Source organism: Choristoneura fumiferana, chromosome 4 (assembly GCF_025370935.1).
Source record: "Choristoneura fumiferana chromosome 4, NRCan_CFum_1, whole genome shotgun sequence".
Classification (NCBI taxonomy): Eukaryota; Metazoa; Arthropoda; class Insecta; order Lepidoptera; family Tortricidae; genus Choristoneura; species Choristoneura fumiferana.
The window spans coordinates 7,171,873-7,192,016 of NC_133475.1; the positions used below are offsets into that span (position 1 = coordinate 7,171,873).

The 20,144-nt window shown below is 36.2% G+C and overlaps 1 protein-coding gene across 1 annotated transcript in view; it reads left to right on the plus strand.

The window, feature by feature from the left end:
• The window catches only part of LOC141427388 (RYamide receptor-like), a 46,496-nt gene that overhangs the window by 4,212 nt on the left and 22,140 nt on the right, over positions 1 to 20,144 (plus strand). The gene's annotated exons all lie outside the window — the stretch shown is intronic.

A 20,144-nucleotide genomic window follows, 5' to 3' on the forward strand; every position in this document is an offset into this window, starting at 1 on the left:
GGGATTTTTTTAAAATCCCGAAAATTTCAATTTGCAACTACCAGACCGAATAGTTTAGATACGCGTGCGAAGCCGCGGGTAAAAGCTAGTAATATAATATTTTTTGGAATTTTATTATCAAAACGTACTTATGCAATTTTCCAGAAACATCTTGGTTTTAGTTCGGTTTGGAAAAATGTGTACAATTTATTTTATTTTGAAAATTTGGACAAAAAATAGTTTTTCCTCACAATAGCACAATTGATTCCGATAGTTAAAAAAAATGACCCCAAAAAATTATTGCCATAGTAAAAGAGTTTTGCGACGTTTTTTTCATACACTCAGAATGGATCATAAAATTTTGTAAGAAATAATCGGTACATTTTTTTAAACGATCGGAATCGATTGTGCTCTTGATTCTGAGTGGGAAAAAACATATTTTATCCAAAAATTCTAAAAGTAAAAAATAGTAAGTACACTTTTTTTGAAAACGCCCTTTAGCCCATCTAAGCTGTAAAATAGTACCTACGTTAAGCTTCCCTGTGTTTATAACAGCCTTTGCCTTATCGACGTTAGTGGGGGAACTCTCACTCGGCCTGGAAAACCCTTTGCACGGACCGATATCGTGTTATTACTATGGTATGGTATCTAAAGCTGGGATTACACTTTACCGTAAATGAAACGCAGGTGTGATTTAATAAGATTCGTCCCGGTGTCCGTTAGAGCGGAATCCTAAATCAGTTCGACAAAATAATAAATTCAATACCAACAGGGTGAGTGATTTGCGGTCAAAGTGGGCCTTTTGGTAAAATAGTCTGACATTTGTATTGGTACGGATTAAAATGGGGCACTTTAATTGGATTCTCGCTACGGAATCAAGAACCTGAGTTGTTTTTATCTATTTAATATGTTGGCTGGAATATTACCGAATAAAGATTCGGTTACCAACAGTTACCAATAGTTACCAACTCATATTTTCTGAGCTTTATACACATATAAATAATACTGGTAAGGATAAAGATCCTTACCAGTATTATTTATATGTGTATAAAGCTCAGGAAATATGAGTCGGTAACTATTATGTATTTAGTGAAGCTTACAGTGATGGTCAATTCATATTTTGTGGACTATACTTTTACGACTATATTTATTTAGGTTTAAATTTTAGGTTTCGGTTCTTTTAATTAACTTTTCGTAAGGTGACTATTCTTGTTTCTGTTGTTCTGTCAACCGTTCAAAGGTTAACTTTTAGAGAATGCAATGGGATAACTTCGCATTTGTACATCGATTTTGCAATGTAAATTGTTACTTTCATGTAAGTACAAAAATGAGTTATACAATATAATATTATAAAAAAGTCACTTAATCTATTTGTGTGTTACCTCTTCATGCTTAAAGCCATTGAACTGATTTATTTAGATGACATTTGGTATGGAGATAGAATACTGAGAAGGATAAAAACCGGCCAAGAGCGTGTCTGACACGCCCAAAATAGGGTTCCGTAGCCATAACGAAAAAATAAAGTATAATATTTTTCTAAGGATTTCGTATTTTATGCGGAATCTTCTAAGTTTAGGTATATTTTATACCTTACGCTACTATTTACTCTTAAACTACTAATAATTCTCAAGCAAACTTAGCCCTTATAGTTTTCCTTGAATGTTTGATATACTAACTACCATCCTGATTTTTTCCACCCACCGGTTTAGATTTTAGAGGGGGGGGGGGACGCTCGATTTTCATGAAAATTTGCACTTTAAAGTTGAATATTTCGCAAACAAATTACTGAATCGAAAAAACACCTCCACTTTACGTCTATGGGAGGTACCCTAAAATTTTTTTATTTAGAATTTTGTATTGTACCATTTTGTCGACATAGTTTACATATATATATCCGTGCAAAATTACAGCTTTCTAGCATTGATAGTCCCTGAGCAAAGCCGCGGACAGATGGACAGACAGACAGACATGGCGAAACTATAAGGTTTCCGTTTTTGCCATTTTGGCTCCGGAACCCTAAAAAGGGTATTTGCATCTTGGTAAATTACATAGTTCCTGCATACTTATAGTAATAAATTACATAGTTCCTGCATACCTAAAGCAATAAATTACATAGTTCCTGCATACTTATAGCAATAAATTACGCAGTTCCTGCATACTTATAGCAATAAATTACATAGTTCCTGCATACTTATAGCAATAAATTACATGGTTCCTGCATACTTATAGCAATAAATATCATAGTTTCTGCATACCTATAGCAATAAATTACGTAGTTCCTGCATACTTATAGCAATAAATTACATAGTTCCTGCATACCTATAGCAATAAATGAATTCTTAATACATGAAATCGTGGATTAAAGCCTCAAAATGACCAAGATATCAGACGTTAGGTACATACATGAAGCTAAAAATTTATTTGTATAAATTAACCATTTTGAGAACACAGTTAAATTCACAATTAGCTTAAAATGATACGTTTTGATAAAATGTCTAATATTCAAAAAGACCTGTGCCCAGCAGTGGGACGTATATAGGCTGGGATCACTAAATTATAGTAAACTAAAGGTACTGTTACATATGCTAGTAATGAGCTTGCTCATCGAATGTTAACATTTTTGCTAGCAATACCTTCTCCAAGCAAACACTCCGATACACATGCCTTTTGATAGCGTGCTCTCTGCCAGTTCAAACAAAACCATGGAAAATCAAACAGCCATCCGCATGGAACTGAATAAAATTATCCTTTTGCTGACGATACAATGCATCCAAAAAACTTCTCTCAGCTAGAAAGAGGAATAAATCCTGTATTCCTATAAATAGGAAGATTTATAATTATATTTTTATTTAAGAAAATTTACATTCACTCATTCACTTTATTCATTCTTTTTTTCAATAATTACTTCTTGTAGCTGTGTTTATTATCATTCACTTCTACTTTCGATGCACAACCTATACTAGCATGCTCATTTCATTAAGCAAACGCGTTCACACTTGCTTTTACCTTTCCTTCTTCCACCCCCGCATCAACTAGCATGCTCAAAGATAGCAGGGCCCGCTATTAAATAGTAAGCCACTAAAAAGCATGTCCTATAAACATAGCTAGTAGGTAGCATTTGCTCAATAGTAGCATTCTTTCGTGCTAGTAACTAGCATATGTAACAATAGCTTTACTCGTATGTCGACCAAGATCATAAAGACAACTTTTGAAAAGTATTTGATAATGTGTAATTTCAGCTATAACTTTTTTAAATTTTTGTTTTGATTATGACACTTCAAAATCTAATTGCTATTTTGTTGTTCTGTGTTATTGAATTTACTCGGGGCACAGAATATATAATAGTACTAACGTACAGAATGGCCACGCTCCGCCCCGCACCGGTTCGAGTTACTTACCCCACCCCTCAAGCACAGATTGCAGGAAAACCGCAGGAAAGCAGTCGGGTGCGCGACGCGATGTATGTGGACCGCACGGCACTAAGTTCGGGAGCAATAATTTTGCGAAATCGTAACGGTACCCTACCTACTTCCTTTTTCTAAATAAACAAATATAAATAGTGATTTCTGAAATTAACGCGATAAATACTCGTACATGAAATACCTACCTACCGAATGATTCTTTTAAGTTTGTAGACGTATATCGTATATTGTAATTGAAAATAATAATGCTTAAAATACGCAGACAGACACATTTTAAGTAGGTTTGAATAAATCGAGGATATTCTGGCAGAACCGGATAAGTGCACAATATTTATTTTTTATACGGTTTTGCTAGATAAATAAAGCAGAAAACATCAAGTATGCCTATGTATGTAACTTTAAAAAAATGCACTTATTCTTTTTTGCCAGAATACCCTCGAAATAGGTAAGATTAACGATTACATTTATTTGCACATATCTAAGCCATACCTACATATGAGTACCTTTAAATGTCATTGTTAGCACTTATAGTACTATAGGGTTTTGCAATAGTCAGCCCTGTGCAGCTTACGCACACATTGACGCGTGTACAGACGTCGTCGTGCCTATGTAGATTCAAGAACGCGTATTTTGTACGGCGTGGCCGCCCTGTGCTCGGGGGCAATGCTAATAGGGCGTCTGACATTTGATCACTTTTCGTCGCCAACCCAGCATTTTGTTATCTATATTTGCCATGTGTGCAAAAAGCAAAACCTAAATCTCACTGCGCGTTACAATACAATATAACACGATGTATCTTCATTGAACATAGTAAGCAATTGTATAATCAAGTGTATAATAACTACAGGTACGTGAATAGGACAACTTGCTGAAAATACGCTAAAGAAATAAACAGCGTGTCTAATAAATAATTAATGTCACTTTTAGTACAACTTGGTAAAATAACAGGCCATTTCTCAGTCTTCAAACCACAACGGGCCCAAAGAGATAACAAAGGCAAGCTTGAAAACTCTTGGCGTGGAAAAATTCACTTAACGTTCTGTAGCGTTTGTTGGTCAAACTTTAACGCTACGTTGTTGTGGCCATGGTCAGGATTTATTGTGTGGCTGTAAAATTTGTGAAGTTATTTATATACGCTGGAAGTGTACCTACCTATATTAGGGCGACTGAATAACCTAGTGCTACGTTTGGGTTTGATTTCCGTGAGGGGGCGTTAGGGATTGATTACCTACGAGCAAGATATCACTGAAGATGTCCACTGATGAACAAAATGCATCCCTTAGGGTATCATTGTAATGTACTGTTAGCGAATGCGACAAGCGATTGCGACTGGTACGCGTGATTCACTGTTTAGTATGAATTTACTTAGTGCTTTATATTAATTCACTAGCTTTTGCCCGTGGCTTCGCTCACGTTAAATTTGGGGTAACATAGCTTCATTTACTTTCTGCGATCCTATTTTCGTGTTTTGATTGATTTTACGGAGGATTACATGGAAATACAAATATAGAAAAAGGTTGTTTTAGACAGGTGGTGCAAATTTTGGAATTCAAAAATCAACATAACATAGGTAGGTACGTAATTAATCATAATTCTTACCAACTTTGCAACCCTGTTTCGCTGATTCAGGGGTGGAATTTTGGAAAACGTTAAAGTACTATGCGTTTCTTTTGCCCGCGACTTCATACACGATATAGGTTTATATCCCAAGAAATTGTAAAATTCCCGCGGGACATGAATTACTATTATGATCTAGTTTAATATATCTGCCACAGCGGAGCGTGCAAAAATATCTGAGACGTCCGTCCGGCCCAAGAAATAGTCGTATCAGATATATGCACGTCGTCGTCGTGATATATGCGTGTCGTATATAATGCACGCTTGTTGTGTCAGATATTGGTGCTGGTGATTGTACAGACTTTCGACCCTCTTCAGCTTTATTATATGTATAGATAGATACCAACGCTAACTGGCCACATGCATCCATTGTTTGTTCGCAACTCTCACAATGCCGTCAGTACACTTAGTGCGGCCTCTCAATGCCACGCCTTCTGGTTCGTGGTCGTCATTCGAGAACCTTCAGCCATATTTCAGCCAGTAGTTAGCTGAGGTTGTTAAAGCATATTTAACTGAGATTGACAAATATTTCAGTGCATTGCGCCGATGTTCAAAGTGTAACTCGTCAAAGACTTCAATGAATTTGGAGGATGAAAACTGCAGGGATTTTCATTTGGGCTCACACAACCATGGGGCGAGTTTTGAATTTACTACTTATGTCATACGTTGTATACATTAATTTGAGATTGTATTTATCTGTATAAGTTTGTATGTAGGTATGTCCTGTCTAGTGTAGTGACCACCGTCTCAAACTTGAAATTATAACTTTTAGGTGAGTTAAAATATTTGACACGACGTTGTTTGAAAATAGTTTTATTGGAGTTTAGTAAATGTAAAATTAGCTAGTTGTTACTTTTTTGCCCGAAACGCTTCAAGAATTAAAGAGAAGATAACTCTAGTTTTATTTTAAGTTAAGTCGATTATGGTTTGTAACATGAGGTGGCAAATCAACATGTCAACTGGTGGTAAATGACCACCATCGTACTCGTATTAACGTATTAACGACGCATTGTTAACATAGGGCTAAGACACTACGGCAACTATCTTACTCATCACGTCGGCACACGGCAGAGCAAGTACTGCTGCTCGACGGCAGGAGTAAATAAGATGGAGCAAGGATTAGCAAGCAATCCAGACTGACCTTGTGCAAGGTTGTTCTACCCTCAAAATAATAATTCTCGGCAGCATGTTATGTTAAAAGCTAGAATTGCGGTGCCCTATCATGTAGCGCAAAGTACTACTTAGGCTAACAAGATTCTGTTGAGATTACTAATTAATGCACGACTCTCACCCTTAAAAGATTGTTTAAGCACTTTATTGAAGCATTTTGCTTGTACAGTGTTAATTATCGTGAGACATTTAAGCTTCGCGTAATCTTCTTAACAGGGTTTGACTAGTACAAAGTGCAGGTAAATGTAAGCTATAGGTTTATCATAACATCACTCTGAAACGAAACTTTTTTTTACATAACAATAAATTTTAAGGCTGGTGTTTGAACTAGAAGGACTCAATTAAAAAAAACGAATAATGGCCAAAATTAAAAACTACTGTAGTACACCAACTGTATTACAAATACTACTCGTACTGTAGTGGGACAAAACAGAAGAAAGAGCTGAAAATTTGCAGAATTGATGCCATTACAAGCAATTAAGAAAAACCAGTCTAGGCCAATATAATTATGGTCTATTCTGAGAAAAAAATCTAGAGTTGTCACTACTTCACAACCACATAAAAATATGTGTATTTTTTATTTGGTCTTTTTTGTTCTTTTATGATGACTAGTATTAGTTTTTTGGGTGGCAATGCAAATCTATATAAAGAACATCATTTCAAAATTTGAAGCAAATCGTATGAATACATCCCGAAAAAAACACATTAAAAGAAATCTTTAAAAAAATACTTAAGTCAAAAACTGTCACAAATTAGGATGCTCATACTCAGCAAATAATCTATTTTTCACTATAAGAGGTACTCACAAAAAAACCCAAGTCCATTTGATGTAAGGGCTGATGCTGTAGTAATGACCTAGTCAAGGAGTTTTAGGAAATTTATAGGATCTAGGATAAAAGGCAGGTATCTGTTCAGCTCGGAGGCTCTGAATAGAATGGCTACTTGACGTAAATCGAACAGGTGTGGAATTTTGAAAAGGAAATTTTAATTTAAATTTTATTTTTTAGAATGTGTGCTAAACCAGACAGTACAAAGAGTTAGGAGGAAGAAACGAGTTGTAACACACCACGTTACAACGTACTATGGAAAACCAACTATAGCCTTAGGTATGTAGGGGGTTTTCGGGGATGAAAAATCGATCTAGCTTGGCCTTGACTGTGGGAAAACGCTTGATACCAAGTTTTAACTCGAGCGGAGCTCGGTCGCCCAGGTACTTTTAATAAAATTGTCATTTTGATATGAATATTTTCATACAATGGATGTTTTCATATAAACATTCGAAAACCATTAGGTACCTCTTCTCTGGCGGCAATGAGCATAAGTAATCTAGATTTTCAGTTTTTCTTCAGTAACTGACATTCGCCTATCTACTTCACAGACATAAATATGTAATCTTAAAGCTCGAAATACTTGTTATGAATCGATTATTAGAGAGGACCTGTTGTCTGATCGCGTACAGAAATGGAGGTAAGTAAGTAGGTAATTGCATTACGATGCCTCTCTTCTTTGTTGTGTCGCTCTTGGCAGAGCGGTCGTAGTCACATTGAGGCGTCCGCGTCGGTGGTAGAGGCGGACACAGCTCTCCGTACGATCTCCCGCCATACTCTTCTACCTTCTGACGATGCCTACAGGGCGGATAAAGCTTGCCATCGACGGTTAAGAACCAATACCGTCTATCCACCATCTTTTAGCTAGGATAGTTAGAGGTTATTGATTCTTAACCGTCGTCATGCTAGTTGCGAATGAATATTATAATATAAATATTAGAGTTTAAACGGAGGTCTTTGTAGCGCAGGTGGAGGCGACGGACAGGTAATAAAGAGAGGCGGAGGTGGATGTGGACGTGAAAATGGAAAAGATACCTATAAACAATATATATTTTTTAGCCTTTTATAGTGTCCAACAGCTGGGCAAAGGCCTCACCTGTTTCCGCCATTTGTTCATATCGAGCATTAATTAATTATGGATTAAGTTTATAACACAGTGTTTTTTTATGGTATAGGGGGCAAACCAGCAAACGGATCGCCTGATGGTAAACGATTACCGTCGCCCATGGACACCTGCAACACCAGAAGAGTCACAAGTGCGTTGCCGACCTTACAATACACAATACAATACAATGTTTTAACAATAAAATTGAACACCATGGAAAGTGGTTGAAAATCGTCATGTATTAATCTAAAGGGTGAATTTAGCTAAAATGTTGTAAATTTAAAGTTGTATTTATACGACAATCAAATTAAAAAGTAATATTAGTATCTTGTTACTACTTTGATGCAAAGGTTGACAGTTGAATGTCAATTAATAACGATTAGAAGCACAAAGGTTATTTAATTTGAGGCAAAGAAAAATTCCACACTGTTAACTTTATTAATTAGCCCTTTTTAATTTCTGAATTTCAAATTTTGTAATTACTTATTAGTTTTAATTAAATAAAACTCCCTCGGTTCCCATTGTCTTAAGTTATAAATCCAATTTATATCAAGGAGCTTATGAAAACGATAAAGGTCAACGGATAGCCCGACAAGTTATTCGTATCCGTTATCCTTTATTTCTCAAATTATTTAAATGGATCATCATGAAATGCAAAATATAACTTGGCATTGTTCTTTTATTAATTGGACACAGTGCAATTCTCCGTCAGTTTGAAATGAAAAACGTAAACCGTCTACTTTATTTTGGATCTGTATAATTATATTCATGGAGTCTGTAACGCAAATTTGATCTGTATAATTATATTCATGGAGTCTGTAACGCAAATACACACTATGGCTTGCGTTTTTACCTACCGTAAAAGCTACGCGTGTGCATACAGCCACAATTTCCGAATTGCAACCAATCTTCACCAAACAAACCTGTTGACCTGCGCATTTTATCTGTGACTGGTATTCTGGAGATATGCGCGTTCAAACTTCAATGCTTTACTTTATTACTTTATTTCACTTTATTACTTGACTTTTGATATTTTTTATTTTTTTACTTACGACACAAAATAGACTTATATCTGCCGAGGTAGCATAAAAGTTTTGATGAACCACGGTGTTAACAGAATTAAAGGTCCGACATTCAGTGTAAATAGTTTCTAAACCGAGTTGTGGACGAAGTTTGGTCCCCTGAGGGCATAACTTGTATCCATTTAGTACATAGGCAGAGTAAGAGAACCTTGCGATATTTCAGCTTAGTTGTGACAGTTAGACATTTATTGCAATGACGATCCCTCATTCATTAGGTACTTTGGTGAGATCCTCGTCGTGTCTACCCGTGATCATAATGCATGTAACTGCATTGAAATATCAGGAGCTTATTAAGGGCAATCACATAGTACAGTCGAGTTCATAAGCTTGTGAGCAAAAATTTGATCAAAAATATCTGAACACGACTCTAACGTTACAAAATCATATAGTACATTCATGCTGTTCCTAGCGCCTAGCGCAGTTTCTGTTGCTCAAATCACGACGCTGTGGAGTAGTGTGCGATAGTCCTAAGCCTCTAAAAATATGAAGGTTGTTTTGGATCAATTACTTGTGTGATAACGGTGTGACAAAAACAAGGTCATAATAGCACCGCGACAATATCATATGACGATATGAGTAACAGGCGTGACATAACTTCACGTTGAAATAAACTGTGTGACAAAAAAAACGTTCATTACAGGACTGTGACATGTCACAAATATCATGCAGTGACACGAGTAACAGGCGTGACAAAGTCACGATGACTTTTCACTGTGACTATTTTGGAACGGGATCGTCAGTCACTGATATAAAAATGTAACGCTTTTCCCCGTATCTATTAGATTATAGAGGGTTATATTTTTATTCGATTTGTATTTGTATTCGGTTAAATGGGATATGATTAGCAGTTGTTGCTATATAGAATTAGAGTAGTTACAACGACGTTTACGGCAAAAGTTAATTGTTCTGTGAAATTACAGGAAACACATTACGGCTTTCAACGTTTGAGATTACATTCCGATGTCATCGGCTTCCCGCGGATGTGGATTGAGCGGTTGGTTGAAATGCCGTGTTTACAAAACGAAAGGAAAATCGCGCAAGCATTACGTTTCGGTGTACGTCGTCTTCAGCTCATTATGATGAGTTTATGAGCGACCGTTGTTTGTGTAATTGTTTAAAATACTTTTTCTCTGAAGTAATGCCCGTTAATATGTTTAATTTTGTCACCACCTAAGACGACTATATTCTTATAGCAAATTTAATTGAAATCGATTTACTTACTCGTTTTGATATCTCACATCTCTTTTGTAAGTAAGACAGGATGACAATGTTTTGACTGCAGGTGGGCTGACATTATCGCAATAAAAATATAAAAAGAATACCTAGCGCTGGACTGATGAGCTGGCACATCAACGCTCAGCGCAAATATTTAGCCAAAATTTTACGCCTACTACTACTACGCCACTGCTAAATACGCTACATTACGTCAAATTACAACTAAAATAAGTCAAGTTCCACAGGGCGATAAAATTTCGTGAAGATCTTAGCGTATTTTCACCGTGTTTTCTTAATTTCCGTTGCCTATCTGATAGGTAATTAACGTTTTGGTCATTTATTCTCACATAACAATAGTAACTACGAGTATACAGTCATTTTAAAGGTTCTTTTGCTAAATAATATGTGCAAATTAAACATTTTAAAAAATCGTTTATACAAGATGTTAATTAAATACCTAACTGAAAACCTCAAGCACCCCAAAAATATTTTTTCATTTTGAGTAAGTTGATTGAATTTATTTTTGAATATCTTCATTATTTTAAAAGATATTGGTGTGTTTTGCTAAGTCAGTAATTCTACTTCATTTCTAACTCTACACTCATAATTTGTTATTGTCAGATTTTTGCGCTTTGACGTTTTTAGAAGAAAATCACACAGTGACAGCAAACCGACCAGTATTAAATTATCGAAATAGTATGCAACCCTCAAAATATTTAACTGGCGCCTGTTGCAGTCGTAACTTTTAGACTGGGCACAATAAAAAAGGGATTTAAAAACACAAACATAGTGTAGTTGATTCTACTCTCGATTCTGAGCAAACTACTTTCTGGTTTTAAGTTATTTAATTAACACATTGTATATTAAGAAGCTTTACTGCGCTTAACTATATAATTACCATCTTAATTCTTAATTATCTTTTAAATAAACAGTTAAAGTTAGGCCATTAGTTTCTTGGAGAAATAAACTTCATTTGACCTGTTCCCTTAAAGATAATAAAAATCAAAAATAGCACGTGAAAATTATGATAGCAATGAAATTATGATAAGTAATCACTTTATGTAAATAATTTTAAGTAAAGCTGGTGGAACATTTCAATTAGTACTAAGCAAGTAGGCACTCAAAATATTTAGAATTAATTAAGGTTAAAAAACCCCGTGTGGTGTCGGTCAAGAATTGCACCACCCCCTCTCTTCCTGTGGGTGTCGTAAGAGGCGACTAAGGGATAAACCGGAGGATGGGCAGCAGCGTTCTCCGCGAACTATCGGATATAACTGCGGTCGCCAACCCGCCTGCCAAGCGTGGCGACTAAGGCATTTTCCCCCCAAGGTACAAGATATAAAACTAATACGGATCTGAGACGTGGGTGCTAACGATGGGCCTCATGAGAAAACTCAAAGTCACTCAGAGGGCTATGGAGAGGGCTATGCTCGGGGTTTCTCTGCGGGATAGAATTAGAAATGATGATATCCGCAGTAGAACTAAGGTTACCGACATAGCCCGAAGAATTGCGAAACTAAAGTGGCAGTGGGCGGGGCACATTGCTCGCAGGACGGATGTCCGATGGGGCCAGAAGGTTCTCGAATGGCGTCCGCGGACCGGGAGACGAGCTGTCGGTAGGCCTCCTACAAGATGGAGCGACGACTTGGTTAAGATCGCGGGATCGCGGTGGATGCGGAAAGCACAACACCGGTCTGAGTGGAGAGCCTTGGGGGAGGCCTATGTCCAGCAGTGGACGTCTTTCGGCTGACATGATGATGATGATGAAGGTTAAAAAAAGATTTGCGCTTACTGCACGTTCTCGCAAAGTCCACTCTTTGTGGCCCCTGCGTTATGATTATGAAACAAGATTTAAATTAGCTCTGAATGTACATAAATACCTACTTCAAAATAAAATAGATAAACTCGATTTGATCCTCCGCGACGTAGTGCGGCGAAGCTAAGACAGGCTCACTTGCGTTTTTTGGTGTGTATTTGTGTATGGTTATGACTACGATGAAATACCTCATCTGCCACAATTTCACCAGTTGTCGTGCTCTCCACCAAAACGCACACAGTAAGGCAAGCACTTCTCTTTGGTGGCATGACTAGCGAGTAAAATGGTGGTGGTGCTCCAGATAGACCTTACAAAAGGTCCTGCCACGCGTATGAAGCTTATAGCATACATACTTAATAAAATATATATAGGTAGCTCAACATAATTTGAAACTCAATAGGAGCCAAAAAACTTGCATAACGATCATTTCATTCCGTTCGAAGTTTCTATTCCGACTTATTCGGAAATAGCACCCCAAAAATTGGATGAAATCCATCAATTATTGAAACAAGAATAACAAAAGCGAAAGTTCTTATTTACATTGCGTTGAAATGAAATATGGTGATTATCTTGTTTTGATTGAATGGCTGGTTGAGTACCGTTCAGCTATTTATACTGTGTGGGCGTCACAGCTTGTCATTTTATTAATTGCTTTGTCGAAAGTTGTACAAAATGAATTGAAAGACCTCTCAAATTTTTTATTTACAATTATTTACCTGATAACATTTCGCATAATTAAAATTTGCAAGATTAGTATTACATTTAGTATTTATTCTGAAATCTTATCACTTACTCTTGACTAATTCTGTCTCAAACCAATATTGGCATTTAAAATAATCTTTCGAATTCTCTTTTAGATTTTAATGGGCAAAAATAAGTTATTGCACAAAGGGTTTGAAACAAGCAAAGGCTTAAAGAAGTTCGATAACGACGACGTGAGATAACACAGATTTGATATACTCCGAATATTCCTTTTCCTCTTCTTTGTATTTTACGAGTAGAGTAATGGTGGAACTTCACGTTCAAGTAGGTACAAATCGTGACCTCTTAGAAAAACCTACGGGTTTCAGGGGAAATCGGAAGGATTCGTGTAGTAGAAAATGTTAGTTTTCTTTTTGAGTTAGTAGCAATCCATCACGCGAATAGTGCACTCGTTGTGTTTTCATTGATTTATATAGAGCAGTTAAAACCACCATGTACTTATTTATTTAGTTTGTTATTTTTCGAAATTGATTTCCATGGGGAGTCAACTTAAACAGGGTATTTCTGTAAATAGCCAATCACGGGAAATTGTTTATTGGCTCTGTGCACGACATCAGCGCCACCTAGCGTCCGCAAGTTTGTCGGCTCTGAGGTTCTGATGTTTTGCAATTTCATTGCGATATTGTGACAAAAATCAAACCTATCACGTATTATTTTTTTCATCTCTCCTGTTCGGAAAGTATAATTTTCATGGGTAGATAGCCGGGTGGAAAATTGCGTTTTCATCTCTAGGGTGGAAAGTAATTTATTTTTTATTTTTCGATTAGCCACGGAGTCAAAGATAATTGAGTTACGTCAATGACACGTTTTTGGACTGAACTGAACTGTATTTTCAAAAAGATTCAGTAAACCCTGTGAGAAATAGTTACGTGCTACAATATTGGCGTCTGGCCAAAATGAAAAACAAGTTTTGACGATGTTGCCACCTTTTAGTGTGCCGGAGACGACACTAGAAGGAAACTCATCTCCTGGGTGTTATTGAATTTTTTTGTAATTTCCTTTCAGGCAAAACTGCATCACTTATATGTTCTTTTACGTTTCCGTCACTTTTATAAAGCCTTTTTTCTTTGAATTCAATTTGAAACATGCATTATGTTTCCAGAATCTTGACAAATTTTAAGGCCAATAAATCAACTTACTGGTTCAATGTTATACATTCGAATCTTCTTCTTTTTGAACGGGTAAAAATGTTATGTTCAAGTTTGTTCAATATAGGAATGGGCAGAAGGAAAATAGGCTCTTTATAATGCACCGTTTAGGAAGTCATTTAATAAATTGCATTTTTTTTAGTCTAAACTTAATTCTAATTAAAATATCGAAGACGTTATTATTAGTGTCAATTATTCATTAACTAACTGTTGTCCGCGACTCCGTTCATGTAGAATTCGTTGCTATCCCGCGGGAGCTTTGCAATTTTCCGGGATAAAAACTATTCTAAGTACTTCTCCGGATCTTGCTCGGGTCTTCCCCGGATCTGTATACCGAATTTCACCTAGGTAAATCGGTTCAGCGGTTAAGAAAGACTAGCCGTTACCCGCGACTCCGTCCGCGCAGAATTCGTTTATCGCTGCGGGAACTATGCAATTTTCCGAAATAAAAACTATCCTATGTCTCTCTTCGGGACTCAAACTATCTGTACACTGAATTTCATCTAAATCAGTTTTGCAGTTTAGACGTGATAAAGTAACAAACAATCAAACAAATGAGCAAACAAACAAACATACTTACAAACTTTCGCATTTATTTATTTATGATATTATATAGAGTGATAAAATAAAACAATAATAATTGAGTTAATGCATTATGGGTACACTACATAAATACGAAAAACTAAATTCTGAAAGTCGGAATCACGAATTTCAAAATACCGATGTTTATAATTCCCAATGTTTTAAAACTCCTAATATGCTAATTCCGATTCTTCATAAATCCGATTTTTATAAATCCGAAAATTTAAAAATATCTAATTAAGATTTTCAAAATTCCGAATTTTGATACACTGAACAATAAGAAGTCCAACTCAATAATAATCCGAAATCTTAAAAATACGAATTCCGATTACTAAAATGCCGATTTTCAAAATTCCGAATATCATTAGGTAAGCACAACAATCAATAATAATCTTAATTTGATTGCTTAATAACGATATCTCTTGTCCAGGTGAGCGGTTAGTTCCAATGGAGTGCTGAAAGTTTCTCGATGAGGGCTACAGCATAGATGTCGCTAGTGTCGCTGCTTAAGTGACTAAATAAGAAACAAACAGGCTGAGATATGTGGCACATAGGAGAAATACGTGTCTGTACCGTTGTCCAGCGGTGGTGTAGCAGTATAGCACGCGGCGCGGAATGCCGAGGAACTGGGTTCGATTCCCAGCGCTGGTCTTATTTTTCTGGTTTTTCTGTGCCTCTATATTTCAGTTTCAGTATTTTCGATATGGATTTTAAGGGATGACCGTAAAAGTAACAAAAATTTGGAATTGAAATAAAAAATACAAAAAGATTCCAAAAAAACAATCTTAATTTGATTGCTTCATAACGTTACTCTTGTCCGGGTGAGCGGCTAGTTCCAATGGAGTGCTGAAAGTTTCTCGACGAGGGCTACAGCATAGATGTCGCTAGTTTCGCTGCTTAAGTGACTAAATAAGAGACAAATAGGCTGAAATGTGTGGTGCATTGGAGAAATTCGTGTTAAGGGTTTCTTTTAAGATTATCAAAACCTCACCCGCGAAAAATGTACCGATTTATCCTAGACATTGACACGTAAAAGAAATTTATTTGCTATTTTATCATACGAAGTCCTTTTTGCAACATTATTCTATCTATATTTTCTCGCGACAGAGACGGTGTTCCCTTCAGATTTTTCTACGTTAAAATCTTGTCTTGAATGTGAGTAAAAACATTTCTTTACCGCCAACCGTCAAAATACTAAACAAGGTCAGTCATCTATAATATATATTCTTGTATATATGTAAATATATTTCGGCGATCTCAGAAACGGCTCCAACGATTTCGATGAAATTTAGTATGTAGGGGTTTTCGGGGATGGAAAATCGATAGCTTGGTCTTATCTCTGGGAAAACGCTTGTTACCGAGTTTTAGCCCGAGCAAAGCTCGGTCGCCCAGGTATTTGAACTTTAACAGATCGAGACAGTTTATCAGAATCGAAACCAGAACATCCTGATCTCGCTGGTATAGAAAACAATGTATACCTATTGGCCTGAAAACGCTTCAATCGTAGTTATTTATCATAATTGGCTATGGCACCCTTATGATGCGCCCGCACATCGGTACATCGTAACAACAAGGCAAAGCGGTAAACGATAAACAGTCAGTTGCCCAAGATGTTATCTGAAACTATGGATGGAGACCAACTTAATCAGATCAGTGCTCGTAGATAAGACAAGTTATTTATAAGCGTATACTTTTATGGTTACGCGCGCGCGAAGTAGCGACTTTTCTGATACAACCACGACTTCTCATTTTTCGTATCGGTTAGCCGGTTACAGGGTGCAACGTTTAAATAATATTTTAGGCATTTCAGGAGCTCAGATTTTTTTAATATATGTTTAAAAATTGCTGTTCTAAGCTTTTTAATACATGATGAAACAGGTAGATAAGATGAGTCTTATAATGTCCACTTATGGTACCCGATGACAAGGGTAAACTTGCAATCAGATCCTGTAAGTACTATAAACGTCAATGTTTTTCATAAATTTCATTTTAAAGCAAATTGTAGTATAACACGTATGTACTTTTAGATGACAATTTACACCATTATTTATGTATCCGTACTTAACGTTATAAGTGCTAAAATACCTAACTATGTCTGTCTGTCTGCTACCTCACAACCTTTAAATGACTGGAGCTGCACCTTTCCAGTGCCTCACACACAGGACAGTTTTTGTATCGGGAAATTACATAATTTCCTCGGGATAGTAGTACTTAAATGAATTCTTGGCAGACGTAATTGCCGGCAAGCGCTAGTAGAAAAATGTATATACGTTTATAAAACTTAGATTTGTATAAACCCTCAGTGTTCTGAATGAAGTATAGTAAGAACACCTGTTCCTTTATTACAAGCATCTCAATATTTTATACCAAAAGAGACACAACATAATTTACTGGTAGACTAATGAGTATGTTACGTGGATACTTGGATAGGGGTCGAGACTTGATGGAAAATTTGGTTCCTTTTTCACAAAGATGACAGTGATGACAATTACAGTTTCGTCTACATTTCTCAGCTTTAATGAAGCCCGACCGTAAAAAAATCTTGAAGTTAGCTATTTAAATACAAAAAAATACAAAATAGTTTATTTCACAGAAAACAGAATTTTACAACAGTCGGACTATCCGTCAGAGACCAAACTAGGCTGAGCCTGTAACTTGGCCAGCTGCGAGTGCGGTTGACAGTAAAAGTTGACAAATGAGGAGACAATATTATGTATGTGTTTATTTGTCGCCTATCACATTGGTGAAATAGAGGGCAAAGAAAATACGACAAAGTGTCCAAATGAAAAGGTCGATTTTGGGTGTCGTGAGATAATAATATCGAGATTCTATGAAATGTCCATAGAATGAAGCATTTATGTACCTAGTTAAAATACTCGTAAGGCAAAAGTTTTGTTACAGGATAATTAAAGTACGTGCTTGCGTTGATTGCAAAAGTTGCAATATTTCTAGTTACATACTGTTTAGCTGTTTAATTTAATTCTAAGTGCACTTATACAATTTAAAGCTATCTTTATATTTCTTATCCGAACTATATTTCAAGTTTAGTATTTTATTGCCATCCATACATAATATTTAGGTACCCTACGTAAAGGATCGACCAGCTACATCGACGACCTAGTCATAATGAGTCATAATATATGGAATCCCTTTCGGAAGCGGGTGCAGCATAGCCGTTATTATTTGTGATTTATGACTAATTCTTATAAAAAAACCGCTTTTTCTTTCAATTTATTTTACGTGTATGGAGGGGGAAAAAATCCCTATAAATATTTATTATTGTAATTTAACTACAAAACTAAATAGCGGCTTTGACAAGACATCTGTACTCCAAATTTAATTGATATAAATCTTGTAGTTTTCGAGTAAAATGCCAGTGACATACGGACGGACGGACAGACAGACAGACGGACTTGACGAAACTATAAGGGTTCCGTTTTTTCCATTTTGGCTCCGGAACCCTAAAAACGTGAAATTTTGCGATACAATACTTACCAGAGCTTCCTCACTGTGTACAATAGAGCACTTTCGACAGCTATAGCTGACAGTTAGTGATTATATTATAATTTCTATTTTGTTTGAAAAATAGACTCTGTGATTGTAAATAATACCGTTGGTGGTGAGGGGAAGTCCCTCTGGCTAGTATGTGAAAATAGTGGCTGCCAAATAAAAGCGAGTGCCGAATCTGCTATTATTTAGTAACTAGCTTTTGCCCGCGGCTCCGCCCGCGTGGTATTCGGTTATCGCGCGCTGTTCCTTCGGGAACTGTGCATTTTTCCGGGATAAAAAGTAGCCTATGTCACTTTCGTTCCGTTACGGCGTGGAAGACGGACAAACACACAAACATACAAACACACTTTCGCATTTATAATATTAGTATGGATTTTTAAGTTATCACATTCATAATCATTCGTCGACATCAAATCAGCCGTAAGACGTCCTCCCCTCTAGTTGCTTCAGTTGGAACTGTTGGAAGCGGCCTGGTTATCCGTCCATCTTGTTGGTGGGCGTCTTACGCTGCGATTTACCATTTAGTAAATTGTCATAATACCAAGAATGAAAATAAAACTACATGCATAGAAAATAAAAGTATGAAGATGATTACCTATAAGTACAAAACTGCATTGAACATTACTTATACAAAGACGAGCAACCATGTTCCTGAAAAAGTTCTAGCGTAAGCGGTTTAGCTTTGTACCGACTTTAATATGGTAATTAAATCACGTCGTTCACTATACACTGTAGGAGAAGGAATCGTAGTGTCATAAAGTTTCCTGGCGTATAAAAAGAGTCCTGTTTTGTACAAGTCTATTCCCTTGCATATAATTTTTAAATTTTTCAAGATTTTATAAAGTTTATAATGTTTTTGTTGGGTCCATATTGACTCATTAAATTCTTATTACTATTTTTTATTTTACTACCGATTTTTGTTCATAATAATCACTCTTCATAATTTTTTTCCTCATACTTTTTTGTTCATAAATTTTTATTACTAACATCGGAACTCATAACAGACAGTGTTTACATTTTTTTTACTCATAATGTCATTACTAAGAACACATCTCAACTCATAATCATAATTTTTTTAGTTTTTTTTTATTGTACCTTTTTGTCGGCATAGTTTACATATAGGTATATCCGTGCAAAATTATAGCTTTGATACTCCCTGAGCAAAGCCGCGGACGGATAGACAGACAGACAGGCAGACATGGCGAAACGATAAGGGTACCGTTTTTGCCATTTTGGCTCCGGAACCCTAAAAAGGTACAAATAAAACTTTTCAATACCGACAAATCTGAAAAACCTTAATCGCGTGAGTCATCCCTTTTGAAATTTTAAAGTGAAATGCAGCTAACCTTTATCTCCATGAAAAAATATGTTTTTTCTATAATATCCGATATGAGCAAAACACTTTCACATTCGGTTCGGCTATATTTTTTATCTCACCGGCTATATCTTTTTACATAGGTGTTTTCAATTAAGTATGAAACGCCCACGTACTTTTCTTCGGTACCCACACAGTAGGTACACCCACATATTTATCTGCCGAAAACTGTATTAAACTGGTATTAAACTTTGTTGTTCCTTGAACCCTTTTAGTATGACAATGGAGTTCTTTGCTATGTAAGTGCGTCGGTCGATTGAATACTCTATTCATAGAGTGACGTTGAGTAATGACCATGTTTACAGTGGTTATGATTTAGTTACAAATGTTTTAGGTACTGAGCACAGATTCTGACGTGTGTACCTACTTGAAGAAAGATTTCATTTGCAATAATTTGCCGTAGATATAAAGCTTTCCTAAACTACCCTACCGATTTTGGTAACCATATCGGATAATATCATTCCGAAAATAGATACCATTCAGAAGTGGTGAATAATTATGCTGAATTTGAAATACGAGTAGATAGAAGATGAT